Source organism: Schistocerca americana, chromosome 5, assembly GCF_021461395.2.
Source record: "Schistocerca americana isolate TAMUIC-IGC-003095 chromosome 5, iqSchAmer2.1, whole genome shotgun sequence".
Classification (NCBI taxonomy): Eukaryota; Metazoa; Arthropoda; class Insecta; order Orthoptera; family Acrididae; genus Schistocerca; species Schistocerca americana.
The window spans coordinates 91654971-91668666 of NC_060123.1; positions in this window are offsets into that span (position 1 = coordinate 91654971).

A 13696-nucleotide genomic window follows, 5' to 3' on the forward strand; every position below is an offset into this window, starting at 1 on the left:
AGTAAAGGTTCACAGGCCAATAGGCGATTGATAAGTTGTTGTAAAGCTAGCTCTTCTTCCTTAATGGAGCTTAGTTGTATATCGACACGTATTACCGCTTGATGGGGGGTGTATAGCAAGTTGTGCAAACGTTCAAACATGATGCCTGACGACGACGGATGATTACTAAAGGGTGGGAGACTGATAGCTCCAGTAAAAAGAATCAATAAAGCACAGCATCTCATGGTGTAATGTCTGGTCGATATTCTCCTGGTAGTTATTCAACAACTCCAATAGATGAGTGACACCGCCGAAGTGGCCGATGAAAGGACAGAGTGCATTCAGAAGAGAGAGAAGACGTGAGAATATCTCTATGCGACTGTATGTAGTAATGACGACAAAATATATCACAGCAGTGCGTAATAGTGTTTGGTTAATATTTACCGTGCAACGGAGTCGGAGAGTAGTACGTTCCGATGAGGCGGATGCAACTTCACTGTTAATACTGAACTGGCCAGTAAGTGAGCGGTCACGGGTCTTTATACAATAGCAAGTAGCCAAAAGAGGGTTGTCAGCATTGCTGATAAGTACCTATAGTCAGCGATCACGTGTAGAAGACTGACACGGCAACTTCGCAATCTGACTGGGTGAATTAGTCAGCGGGATAAACCCGCGGCTATGTAAGAAGTGTGACTGAAAGGGGATCAGCAGCGCCTACGTGTTATTCGTGTGTGTTTTTGTTTTATATATAGATATTTATGGATCTTCACCCAGAATATTGGTACGATATCAATGAGAGTCAATCTGTTGAGGTAGAAGGTTTTTTAGCCGCTAGATGCAGATAAACGGTTAAGCGTGTTGATGGAATCACTTAACCATGCGATAAAGTACATGACTGCTCGTATCCTTTACAGAGAAGGTTACACACAGGTAGAGAATGGCGGCAGTTGCATTTTGTAAGTGATAACGATTTTCAGAAAATTCGTAGGCCCTTTATCTACGGAGTTTTTATTTCCGGGGTGACTGTTCAGATCGCTGCAGCTACCCTAGACAACACATTGCGCACTATGTTGAAAAGCGTTTTCTGCGCGAACTGTAACAGGTTTCCCCGGTGAGAAGTATTTAACGAATAATTCTCTCCAAATAAAGTGAATAGATGCAAAAGCGATAACCAGATAGAGGGTTTAACCGCCAGAAATGCAAACAAAACAAGTGCAGTTGAACCCTTTTAATACATCTCCTGTAGTAGAGTTTATACTCTCCCTTTCAGGGTGGGGTGAGTATGACTGTATACGTATCATGTGGATGAGGTGTCCGAATGTATGATATGTATACAGTCATACTCACCCCACCCTTTGGAATTATTGGTTTGAACTTGTTTGCAAATTGACTTAAAATGGCGAGCTAACCTCTTGACTTCAGTTATGTCCACACCTGGCGGCAATTTGTCCAACTCAAAAGGTGAATTCATAGGTTCGCCAAAAACTATCTCATAAGGACTATAGCCTGTTGACTCATGGACACCGCTATTGTAGGCTAAAGCGACTATATTGATATAACGGTCCCAATCTGAATGCGTTTTGTTTACACAGTAACTTAACATTTTCTTAATTGACCTGTGGACACGTTCCAGGCGGCCATTTGCCTTTGGATGAAAGGGGGTGGTTCTCCACTTTTTGATTCCTAGAAGCTTGCACACTTGAACGAATAAAGCCGACATGAAGTTTGTCCCTTGGTCTGTTAGAACAGCGTCAGCGCTGCCGAAAGGCAAAACTAAGTGACTGACAAATTCTCTAGCAACTGTCTCTGCTGTCATATCAGCGAGAGGTACCAAAACAAGGTATCGAGAAAAGTGGACCATAATGGACAGGATATACTTATTGGTTTAATTGCTTTGTGGAAAAGGACCGACGATATCCAGAGAAATATTCTGAAATGTTCTCGTCGCCTCTGGAAGGCTTTGTAAAAGTATTTTGGTCCTAGGAGGGGGTGCTCTTTGAGCGCAAGGTAAACAATTTTGAATATACTTTTGAACATCATTCTTTCTGTTTTTCCACCAATAGCGTGCCGCTATCCTTGCATTTGTTGCTCTTCGCCCATTATGGCATGCTTGCAAACTATCATGGCATTGAGCTATTATTCTGGACTGCAATTCCTTAGGAATTACAACTCTATTACCACCCGGAGTCTTTCTGTATAAAATACCATCTTCAGTAATGAAATCTACACTGGTAACATACCCATGACATTCAACATCTCGGCTTTGCGCCTCTTTCAGTTCCTCAATCAAAACATCATTTATTTGAACTACCCTTACTTTACGACTCAGGGAGTCAGCATTAGAATGCAGTCTGCCAGGTTTATGCTTAACCTCGTAGTCATATTCGCCAAGTTTTAAAGCCCATCTAGTTAAACGGCTGCTAGGGTCTTTCAGATTCAACATCCAAGTTAATGCCACGTGATCTGTTATTACGGTGAACTTTCTACCATACAAATAACATTTAAAATAGCTTACCCCGAACATAAGTGCAAGCAATTCCTTTTCAGTAGTACTATAATTTATTTCGGCCTGATTCATCTGGCGGGAGGCATACCCAAAAGGTCTTTCCTCTCCGTTATATTCTTGGCTAAGGACTGCACCCAGAGCAAAATCTGAGGCATCGGTTGCAAGAATAAAAGGTTTTTCAAAATCTGGATAGACTAACAGAGGTGAGCTTGTTAGTACTTCTTTAATCTTCTTTACAGCTACTTCACATTCTTCTGACCACTCGAAAACTGCACCTTTTTTCAACAACTTGGTTAATGGCTTAGCGTAGCCAGCCGAAGTGGCTGTGCCGTTAAAGGCGCTGCAGTCTGGAACCGCTACGGTCGCAGGTTCGAATCCTGCCTCGGGCATGGATGTTTGTGATGTCCGTAGGTCAGTTAGGTTTAACTAGTTCTAAGTTCTAGGGGACTAATGACCTCAGGCACAATAAAGGCGGTTTTAGGTCTGTCCTTGGGAGCTATAGGAATCTGATGATACCCTGATCGCTCATAGTGCTCAGAGCCATTTGAACCATTTTTTATGGTGGAGTAATTTTTCACAAACCGACGATAGTAATTATATAGGCCAAGCAGTAATTGTAACTCTTTTACATTGGTTGGGGTGGGAAAATCTCTCACAGCCTCAGTCAACCGAGGATCTGGTTTGACACCTTCAGCACTAATGACATGTCCCAAGTACTGGACTTGTGACTGTGCAAAGGAACATTTTTCTATCTTCAGACTTAAATTGGTAGTCTGCAAACGTGACAAAACACACCTCAACCTTTCTGCATGTTCTTCAATAGTTCTAGAAAATACAATAATATCGTCTAAATAAACTAAACATGTGGTGGGCTTTAAACCACGTAACAAAAAATCAGCAAATCTTTGAAAGGTTACAGGAGCATTCTTGAGAACAAATGGCATGCGTAAAAACTCATACAAACCCGAAGGCACAATAAAGGCGGTTTTAGGTCTGTCCTTGGGAGCTATAGGAATCTGATGATACCCTGATCGCATATCTAAAGTGGTGAAATACTTGCAGTTTCCTAATTGATCTAGGGTTTCGTCAATACGAGGCAATACTTCACTGACACCAGTTGTTCATGTCAGGATGTGGCTGAGGTGTAAGTGGGGTCTAAAATAGAACAAGTTAATTTTTCAACTCCGGTCGGCAAACTGCCTCCCGTTTATTGAAAAAAAACATGTACTGATGACGTACCCGGGGTACATTAATGTGAGTTTAGCGGCCCTCAGGCGCAAACAGATTGAGCCGGGGCTCGAAAAGTGCACGGCGGCAACCGGCCAATGCGTCTGATCTCGTCGGGGCCTGTCAGTAAAAGAGAGCGATCCACACGCCTCGTCCGCGCAGCTCAGCGCGGTGGGCGCTCACACGTGATGTCCTGGACCTTTCTGATTGGCTGCTGTAGGAGCCCTGCCTAGGCAAGTGACGCTTCCCTAAGCGTCACCCCATCAGCAGAAAGGTAGTTTGTTCGTCGAGCACGTGAACAAGCCGTGGGATAGCGGCACATACTGAAAAAATCTGATGTGTCGCCAACCCAGAGCCCGTACACGGCTTTGTGAAGATCCATTGCCATCCATAGCTCACGCATTTAGGAAAAAGATTCCCTTTTCTTTTATTGAAAATAAAGGACTCCCATACTCAATCTGTCAGCACCTGTACAATACTCTATACTGAGTCACTTGCTATTAAGCGTTTGTTCACTATGTTGGCCACGACACTTAATGTGCAGTGTGAACACAGAGTATTAGTTAGCACCTGCGAGTGAACATTGAGTGGCATCGTGGTGGACTGGTTATCTGACCGGTGTATCACACCAATAGTTAGACTAGGGGCAGATAGGAGTCCTTGACTTCATCAAGGCGTAGTGAGAGTTCGATTGGCGAAGGTCAATCCAGATAGAAAGAGATAGTTTTGTTATTTTTCAGCTGCGAACGACGCAGGCAGCAGTCGTCGCAGCTCATGGTATTGTGCGCTACGGTGTAGGCGAGCCCCATCTTTCCTCCATTAGAAATAACACACTTCATTCACGTCACTCCATTACATTTCTCATGCAACAGCCTCGACCAATCGGATAATTATTCAAGTTGAGTAGGCGCGGCTCTCAGCCATTCTGCAGAGTAAATAACATTATTAAAGAAAAGGGATAAAAGATCTCTCCCACACTTTGTATATAAATGTCATCAACAGGATTCCTATCCATAAGAGGAAACCTTCTATTCCGAAAAGAACCTGGAAATTTATGTATCAATTTATAAATAAAAGTTTCAGTTGATTTTTCTTAAATTTTGCCATAAATAATACTTTCTGTTCGTTTAATGTTTTTCTTACAGTAACTAGCAATACTCCTGCACCCAAGTATCCCACTAGTTACGTAATAAAATTGAATATTTTTGTGTCTTTTCCTTAACGTTAGGAGTGTCTGTCTGACTTCTGTAGTAGTGTGGGGTGCTTCTTGCAGGAGCCAAAGGGTACTTATCAGATCAATCCGTTGGGCAACTCGTCAACATAACACCCACACAGTGATACCTATATTGAAGGGAGGTGACGGTTCAATGTCATTTCCTATCCAGAAAGTGTATTGCTCTCCTACTCACATGCCACACAGTTCCAATAAGTTATGGGCTTGTGGTTCATGTGTGTGGATCTGGCACCCAACAGCATCCCAGATATGGTCCAACAGTTTCAGATAAAGTGAATTTTGTGACGAACACATAAACGCGAGTTCACTAACAGGCTCCTCAAACCATTGTAACATACTTTCGGCATTGTGACATGGACAGTTACCTGCTGGAAGGTACCATCAACGTGGAGGGTTGCTTCATGATGAAACGATGCAGATGATTAGTAGTAATGTTCAAGCAGTCCACAGTTGTCGTGTTGCCTTCAGTTGCTGCCACAAGTCCCATGGAAACACAGGTAAATGTTCCCCACTACATTATACTGATCCCACCAGTATACATCCGTGGTGCCTCGCAGTCCATCTAGATGAAGGCACATCTGGACTCGACCACTGACCTATTGCAACAAAAATGTGATTCATCTGAGCAGGCAACACATTTCCATTGCTCCACGAACAAATCTCAACGATGCTCACCCCACTGCAATCGTCACTGATGACACCTCAGACCTCCAGGTTATGTGATGACTCGTAGACTTCCAACAGCTTGTCCCTACTCGTTGTTTCACATTCTTTCAACACCTTTCCATAGATGCTCATGACAGCAGCCACCATGTTTCTGAGATACTAGATTCCAGACGTGAAGCCATAACAATCCGCCCTTGGTCACAGTCGCTTATTTCAGTGGATTACCTCATTTTCTGCCATTATCATGATAGAATCTTTCTCATTCGGCCCTCTTCCATTTATATTCTTTCCTTACCACCTCTAATGCCTGCCACTCCTCCAGCCGACACTCAGTCTTGTGGTGTCTTCTCTTTACCCTAGTCAAGCATTATTCTACAACTTTGTGGTTCTCCTCTATCCACTCCTGCTTTACCATTTTGCACTTTATGTCAATAACATTTTTCGACGTCTGTATTCCCTTTCGTCTGCATCATTTCCTGCATTTTTAATTTTATCCTCTTGTCTCTTAAATTCAATATCTCCCGTGTTATGCAAGGTGTTCCGCTGTGCTTTATCTCCTTGTCTAGTTTTTCCTGTATTTTCTTTATAGCACCATTTCTCAAAATTATCCACATTCAGCTACTGTGTTCCTGTCCCTGTTTGAGTCAATGTTTGGCTAATGCTTCCTTCGAAACCTCAACAACGCCCAGCTCACTGAAATTAAACAGGGTCCCATTTCCTTGATTTCTTGCCTTTCTCTGTGTAAGAATTGTGCGCAAATAGGCGGAATGAGCTGTTATTTTTTGTTTACACTACTGTCGTCCAATCACTAACAACAGTTACATCTTTTAGCTATCTGGGAGTATACATACAGAGTGATTTAAAGTGGAACAAACACATCAAACCAATCGTGCTAAATTTAGACGCCAGACTGAGATTCAGTGGATTAGATTAGATGTACTTTCTGTTCCATTAATGTACGGTGCGGAAATCTTCAAGCATGTAGAACATTTCGGAGAACCTTGGAGGTCCCGAGCTATAGGACAGACTGGTCCAAGCTTGTTGAGTGGCGGTGGGGTCGACTACATAGAGGGAGAGACAGTTCGCATCCGTGATTGACTAAAAATCCACATTCATGTATTCAGAGGGAGTTATCAGTCAGATGGTTGGGGTGCCGACTCCGTGTAGATCGTGACAGACTCGGTAAGCTCCGACATGTCCGATTTTCTTACTTGGAGTGCTGCTCTCAAGTTTGTACTTAAAGTGCTGCTAGTGTTCACTATTTCCGTTAGCGAACAGCCCCGTGGATTCAGACATTGACTTCTGCTGTGCATCCAGTTACCTCCTTTGCTTTTTCTAGTGTTCAGAGACAGCCTTCAGTGTATCAGTTGGTCTGATCGCTAATAAATAGTGTTAATCAGACCACTGCTGCAAAAATCCTGTCAAGTCCTAAAATCCTCGCCTCTCGTAGGTGCCCTGTGACAGTGTTTGGCACTGATCCAAGTGCTCAACCTACCGCCACTGGGAATTTGTGTTTCTACATTTCTCCTCACCGTTCGGGTATTGCAGACTGGACTCAAAGTCCCTGTCTTCCCTCTAATCCGTGTTAGGATACGACAATGTAGATTCCGTCTTCCTAGAGTTCCGAAAGGCAACACTATCCCACATCCCTGATTAAAAACCAAGTTGCAGTCATCCAGAGTATCTTCCCAGGTACGCGATTAGCTGGATGAAGCTAGTACGATTTACCGGATAGCGAATGTTCAAACCAAAGGAAAATAACGTTTAACCTCGAAAGCATAACTGGGGAACAATCAAGAATGGGGTGCCTCAAGGTTCGGTCTTGGGTCCTCTGCTGTTCTTAAAATACACTCCTGGAAATGGAAAAAAGAACACATTGACACCGGTGTGTCAGACCCACCATACTTGCTCCGGACACTGCGAGAGGGCTGTACAAGCAATGATCACACGCACGGCACAGCGGACACACCAGGAACCGCGGTGTTGGCCGTCGAATGGCGCTAGCTGCGCAGCATTTGTGCACCGCCGCTGTCAGTGTCAGCCAGTTTGCCGTGGCATACGGAGCTCCATCGCAGTCTTTAACGCTGGTAGCATGCCGCGACAGCGTGGACGTGAACCGTATGTGCAGTTGACGGACTTTGAGCGAGGGCGTATAGTGGGCATGCGGGAGGCCGGGTGGACGTACCGCCGAATTGCTCAACACGTGGGGCGTGAGGTCTCCGCAGTACATCGATGTTGTCGCCAGTGGTCGGCGGAAGGTGCACGTGCCCGTCGACCTGGGACCGGACCGCAGCGACGCACGGATGCACGCCAAGACCGTAGGATCCTACGCAGTGCCGTAGGGGACCGCACCGCCACTTCCCAGCAAATTAGGGACACTGTTGCTCCTGGGGTATCGGCGAGGACCATTCGCAACCGTCTCCATGAAGCTGGGCTACGGTCCCGCACACCGTTAGGCCGTCTTCCGCTCACGCCCCAACATCGTGCAGCCCGCCTCCAGTGGTGTCGCGACAGGCGTGAATGGAGGGACGAATGGAGACGTGTCGTCTTCAGCGATGAGAGTCGCTTCTGCCTTGGTGCCAATGATGGTCGTATGCGTGTTTGGCGCCGTGCAGGTGAGCGCCACAATCAGGACTGCATACGACCGAGGCACACAGGGCCAACACCCGGCATCATGGTGTGGGGAGCGATCTCCTACACTGGCCGTACACCACTGGTGATCGTCGAGGGGACACTGAATAGTGCACGGTACATCCAAACCGTCATCGAACCCATCGTTCTACCATTCCTAGACCGGCAAGGGAACTTGCTGTTCCAACAGGACAATGCACGTCCGCATGTATCCCGTGCCACCCAACGTGCTCTAGAAGGTGTAAGTCAACTACCCTGGCCAGCAAGATCTCCGGATCTGTCCCCCTTTGAGCATGTTTGGGACTGGATGAAGCGTCGTCTCACGCGGTCTGCACGTCCAGCACGAACGCTGGTCCAACTGAGGCGCCAGGTGGAAATGGCATGGCAGGCCGTTCCACATGACTACATCCAGCATCTCTACGATCGTCTCCATGGGAGAATAGCAGCCTGCATTGCTGCGAAAGGTGGATATACACTGTACTAGTGCCAACATTGTGCATGCTCTGTTGCCTGTGTCTATGTGCCTGTGGTTCTGTCAGTGTGATCATGTGATGTATCTGACCCCAGGAATGTGTCAATAATGTATCCCCTTCCTGGGACAATGAATTCACGGTGTTCTTATTTCAATTTCCAGGAGTGTATATTAATGACTTGCCATTCTAAATTCACGAAAATGTAACGCTGGTACTTTTGGCCGATGATACAAGTATAGCTATCACACCCAACAGACAAGAATTAACTGGCGAAATTGTAAACGATGTTTTTCAGAAAATCGTTAAGTAGTTCTCTGCAAATGGGCTCTCATTAAATTTTGACAAAACACAGTACATACAGTTCCACACAGTAAATGGAATGACACCATTAATAAATATAAACTTCGATCAGAAATCGGTAGCTAAGGTAGAATATTCAAAATTTCTAGGTGTATGCATTGATGAGGGGTTGAACTGGAAGAAACACACTGAGGATCTGCTGAAACGTTTGAGTTCAGCTACTTATGCTATTAGGGTCATTGCAAATTTTGGCGATATACATCTCGGTAAATTAGCTTACCACGCCCATTTTCATTCTCTGCTTTCGTATGGCATCATATCCTGGGTTAACTCATCATTGAGTAAAAGAGTGTTCATTGCACAAAAGCGTGTAATCAGAATAATTGCTGGAGCTCATCCAAGACCATCCTGCAGACAGTTATTTAAAGAGCTAGCGATCTTCACTGTAGCCTCACAGTATATATATTCACTTGTGAAATTTGTTATTAACAATCCGAACGAATTCAAAAGTAATAGCAGTGTACATGGCTACAACACTAGGAGAAAGGATGATCTTCACTACTCAAGGTTAAATCTAACTTTGGCTCAGAAGGTGGTAAATTATGCTGCGACAAAAGTCTTTGGTTACTTACAGTACCTAATAGCATCAAAAGTCTGCCAGTTAGCTATATAGCATTTAAAAGGAAACTAAAAGAATTTCTTAATGGCAACTCCTTCTACTCAATAGATGAATTTTTGGGTATAGTAAGTGGGTGATTTCCCCAACCCCCCCCCCCCCCACACAGAAAAAAAAATTAAAAATATTAAGTGTCATGTAATATTTTGTGTAATGTAATATCTTGTATAGACACCTTTTATTAACCTGACACGTTCCACATCATTACGAAGTGTCGTATTCATGATCTATGGAACAAGTACTAATCTAATCTAATCTAACCTAAGCATCGTACTCGAACCGAGTTATAGAAGTGCACATGATAACCGTGGGGTTGTAGATTAACAGAAAGAGCTACACCACAATCGCAACATCAAGCAGAGCCAAAATTTGTATCGATAATTCAAGTACATGGTGTGCCAAAAACTGAGATTATTACGCGTCTCCGGTGACTGCTTCCTCCAATAGCTCTCATGCTGTTGTTCCAATGATGTTATTGACTCTGATAAACTGTCCTTGTAACTTATCTCTCCCGATTCTCTCTCTTATAGGCACGTATTATAGGTACATAATGTTGTACAGAGCTGCATGCCATCCCTTTAATATTCCTTTTGTTCGTTCTCGCATGATACTGGTTACAAAAAATCCTTTTCACGGTGCTGAGGACCAAGTCCAGATCTCCTTCCGTCTTCGTGACCACAGAAATATTGTCTGCATATCGATGCATATCTATCATCAGTCCATCAACTTCATTCCCTAACTCAGCTGTTTCACGAATTTGGTCTCTAGCTTCCTGGACGTAAGTACTGAATACAACAGGAGGAGGGGCACAGCCTTGCCTCACGCCTTCCGCAATTGCTAGTTCTTCTTTTCCGACGACATTTTTTAATCACAGTTTCTTCATTGTTAACAGAAGATGACTGTCACACAAATACATCTTCTTCTTGAACTGGAAGGCTGGAAGGAGCATACTACGGAGCTTCTCAAACAAAGAAGTTCAGCTACTTTTGGTCTTCGTATAATTGCTAGTATTTGAAAACAAATGAATGAACCTCCTAACACATTCTGCATATTTCCGCTCAATAATATTTTATGGACTAATTTGCTCGGGTAACTTAACACTTACAAAGACAGTTCTGATTGCGCAAAAGTGAGCAATAAAGATAATATGTACATCCAACCAACTCTGCTAGTTAGACACCTTTTCCAGATCTACAGTGTCAACGTATGTTCAAAAATGTTCAAATGTGTGTGAATTCCTAAGGGACCAAACCTGCTAAGGTCATCGGTCCATAGACCTACATACTACTTAAACTAACTTATTCTAAGAACAACACACACACCCATGCCCGAGGGAGGACTCGAACCTCCGGTGAGAGGGGCCGCGCAATCCGTGCCATGGCGCCTCAACCGCACGGCCACTCCGCTCGGCAGCGTCAAAGTAGATTGACTTATTTTTCTATATTTGCTTTTCGACAAGAGGCCTCAGTTCTACAATCGCTCTTTCTCAGATCGAGCTAACTAACCCCCAGTGTTAAGTGAAGACTAATTTGGTGTCAGGGAGACTTCACAGATGAAACCACCGTTAGTCTGAAGAAAATAATGTGCATTTGTTTCAAACACTGGTTGCTTGTGACTGATACTGGGCAAGCAGACTTTCCAGGACATTAATTAAGGTGAGTTACTAATATATGAGTGACAGATGACACGTGATATTGGTGACACGGGATTCCAAGCTAGTACCACAAAGAGCACTAGGCGACTGCAACAGTCAGTGATACAGCAACAATTCATACGAACAAGGAATTTCGAATCACTTTCATGTCTTCTAAGCCGCCATCTATTATTCTTGACCGAGCGAGGTGGCGCAGTGGTTAGCACACTGGACTCGCATTCGGGAGGACGACGGTTCAATCCCGTCTCCAGCCATCCTGATTTAGGTTATCCGTGATTTCCCAAAATCGTTTCAGGCAAATGCCGGGATGGTTCCTTTGAAAGGGCATGGCCGATTTCCTTCCCCTTCCTTCCCTAACCCGAGCTTGTGCTCCGTCTCTAATGACCTCGTTGTCGACGGGACGTTAAAAAACACTAACCTAACCTAACCTATTATTCTTGCGGCGCGGGTGCGTCATCTATAATGTTCCTCTTGTAAAGATGTAAAATTTTGTACAACTTTTCTGATGTTATGTGAAACAGAAAAAGTCAAATAGTTGGCAAAAAATTTCCGCAGCCATCTCAAATCGATTACATGGAGTTCACTAATTACGTCGGTCAGCTATTAACTAAAATACGCTCTGAAACATATTGCGAGACTGGCATAATTGCTCTGCAGCGTAATGATTTGCAGTTGGCTACGTCGGCAGCGAAGCGGAACACAGTACGTTCTGCATTCATATGCCAGGGATACAGCAGTTGCATTTGATTAAATCACCAGTGACGTGCTATCTGGGTCACTCAAGTCCACCGAACATTTCAAAACATCCATGGAAATTCTTTACCGTTTTGTACCAAAGCTCGACTCAGTAGATACGGAAGACTCGAAAGAAAGAAAATCTCATTTGTTTTCAAACAGAAAAACGCTTTTGGTGTTGCCTAATAATACCTAGAAAATGCACATATTTATTTTCATCCTAAATCAGATACGACTCCACGGTGGATGTGGTAGGACAGTTCAACCAAAAGTGACAATGACTTGCGTGGTCGCAAAACAGCGGTGAGGCCTAAGGTTCTCATTGGATCAAATATCCGTGATATCACCATAAGGCAAATAGAAAGACGTCACCCCACGGTCATCTAAATCCCACATCATTACTGCGTAAAACGTTATTCTCCTGATCCACATATCAATAACGGCGTTGTTTGCATCGTTCTAATTGATGACTAGCATGTGTTCTTATGAACAGTGACTTAAAGGTAGCAGCGTTTCGAGAGGACGTTCTGCCAATGACCTCTCAGACGTAACTCCAATAGATATTTTCTGCAGTAACGGAGGAGAATATCTGAAGATTGTCATGCTGATAATAATCACTTTGAATTCGTCTAACTACAGCTGAATTGTAAGTAGGCTGTTTAGGTTTTTTTATTGGTAACGCCACCTCTGTATGAAAAATCACTGGCTGTGCTGTGTGCAGTCTGTGGGTAGTTTGCATTGTTGTCTGCCGTTGTAGTGTTAGGCAGCTGGCTGTGAACAGCGCGTAGCGTTGCGCAGTTGGAGGTGAGCCGCCAGCAGTGGCGGATGTGGGGAGAGAGATGGCGGAGTTTTGAAATTTGTCATGAACTGCTATATTTATATATGATGATATCAAGGTAAATACATTGTTTGTTCTCTATTAATATCTTTCATTTGCTAACTATCCCTATCAGTAGTTAGTGCCTTCCATAGTTTGAATCTTTTATTTAGCTGGCAGTAGTGGCGCTCGCTGTATTGCAGTAGCTTGAGCAGCGAAGATTTTTGTGAGGTAAGTGATTTGTGAAGGGTATAGTTTAATGTTAGTCAGGGCCATTCTTTTGTAGGGAATTTTGAAAGTCAGATTGCGTTGCGCTAACAAAATATTGTGTGTCAGTTTAAGCACAGTCACGTATAATTGTTCAAAGGGGACGTTTCATATGTCGACCCTTAGCCGAGGATACCTCACTGGAATCTTCTGATTTTTTGTTGTAGTTTGCGTAATTAGTGTAGATTTTGTTTATTGCTAGCTCGTAATTGTAGAGAAAATCTCCTTTGTAGTTGCAGTCTTTCATTGTTGTACAGTAAAACAGTTGTGGCATGCATGTAGATTTGCACCAAGTATTTCGCAGCTGCAATTAACTAGATATTATTTTCAGTGTTATGTTAATGTGTTCTCTTATTTTTGCTCTTCAAATTGTGCTTTTCTGTGTTGTCGTGTGAAATATTGTTACAATAATGGCGTGTGAAAAACGTAATACTAGGCTCCAAAGTAAACAGAAATGACAGTGAAAATGAAAGCAGTGTGTTAGCGCCACCGAGTAATGAATTAACTGATGTTCAAAGTAGTAATTTGGTA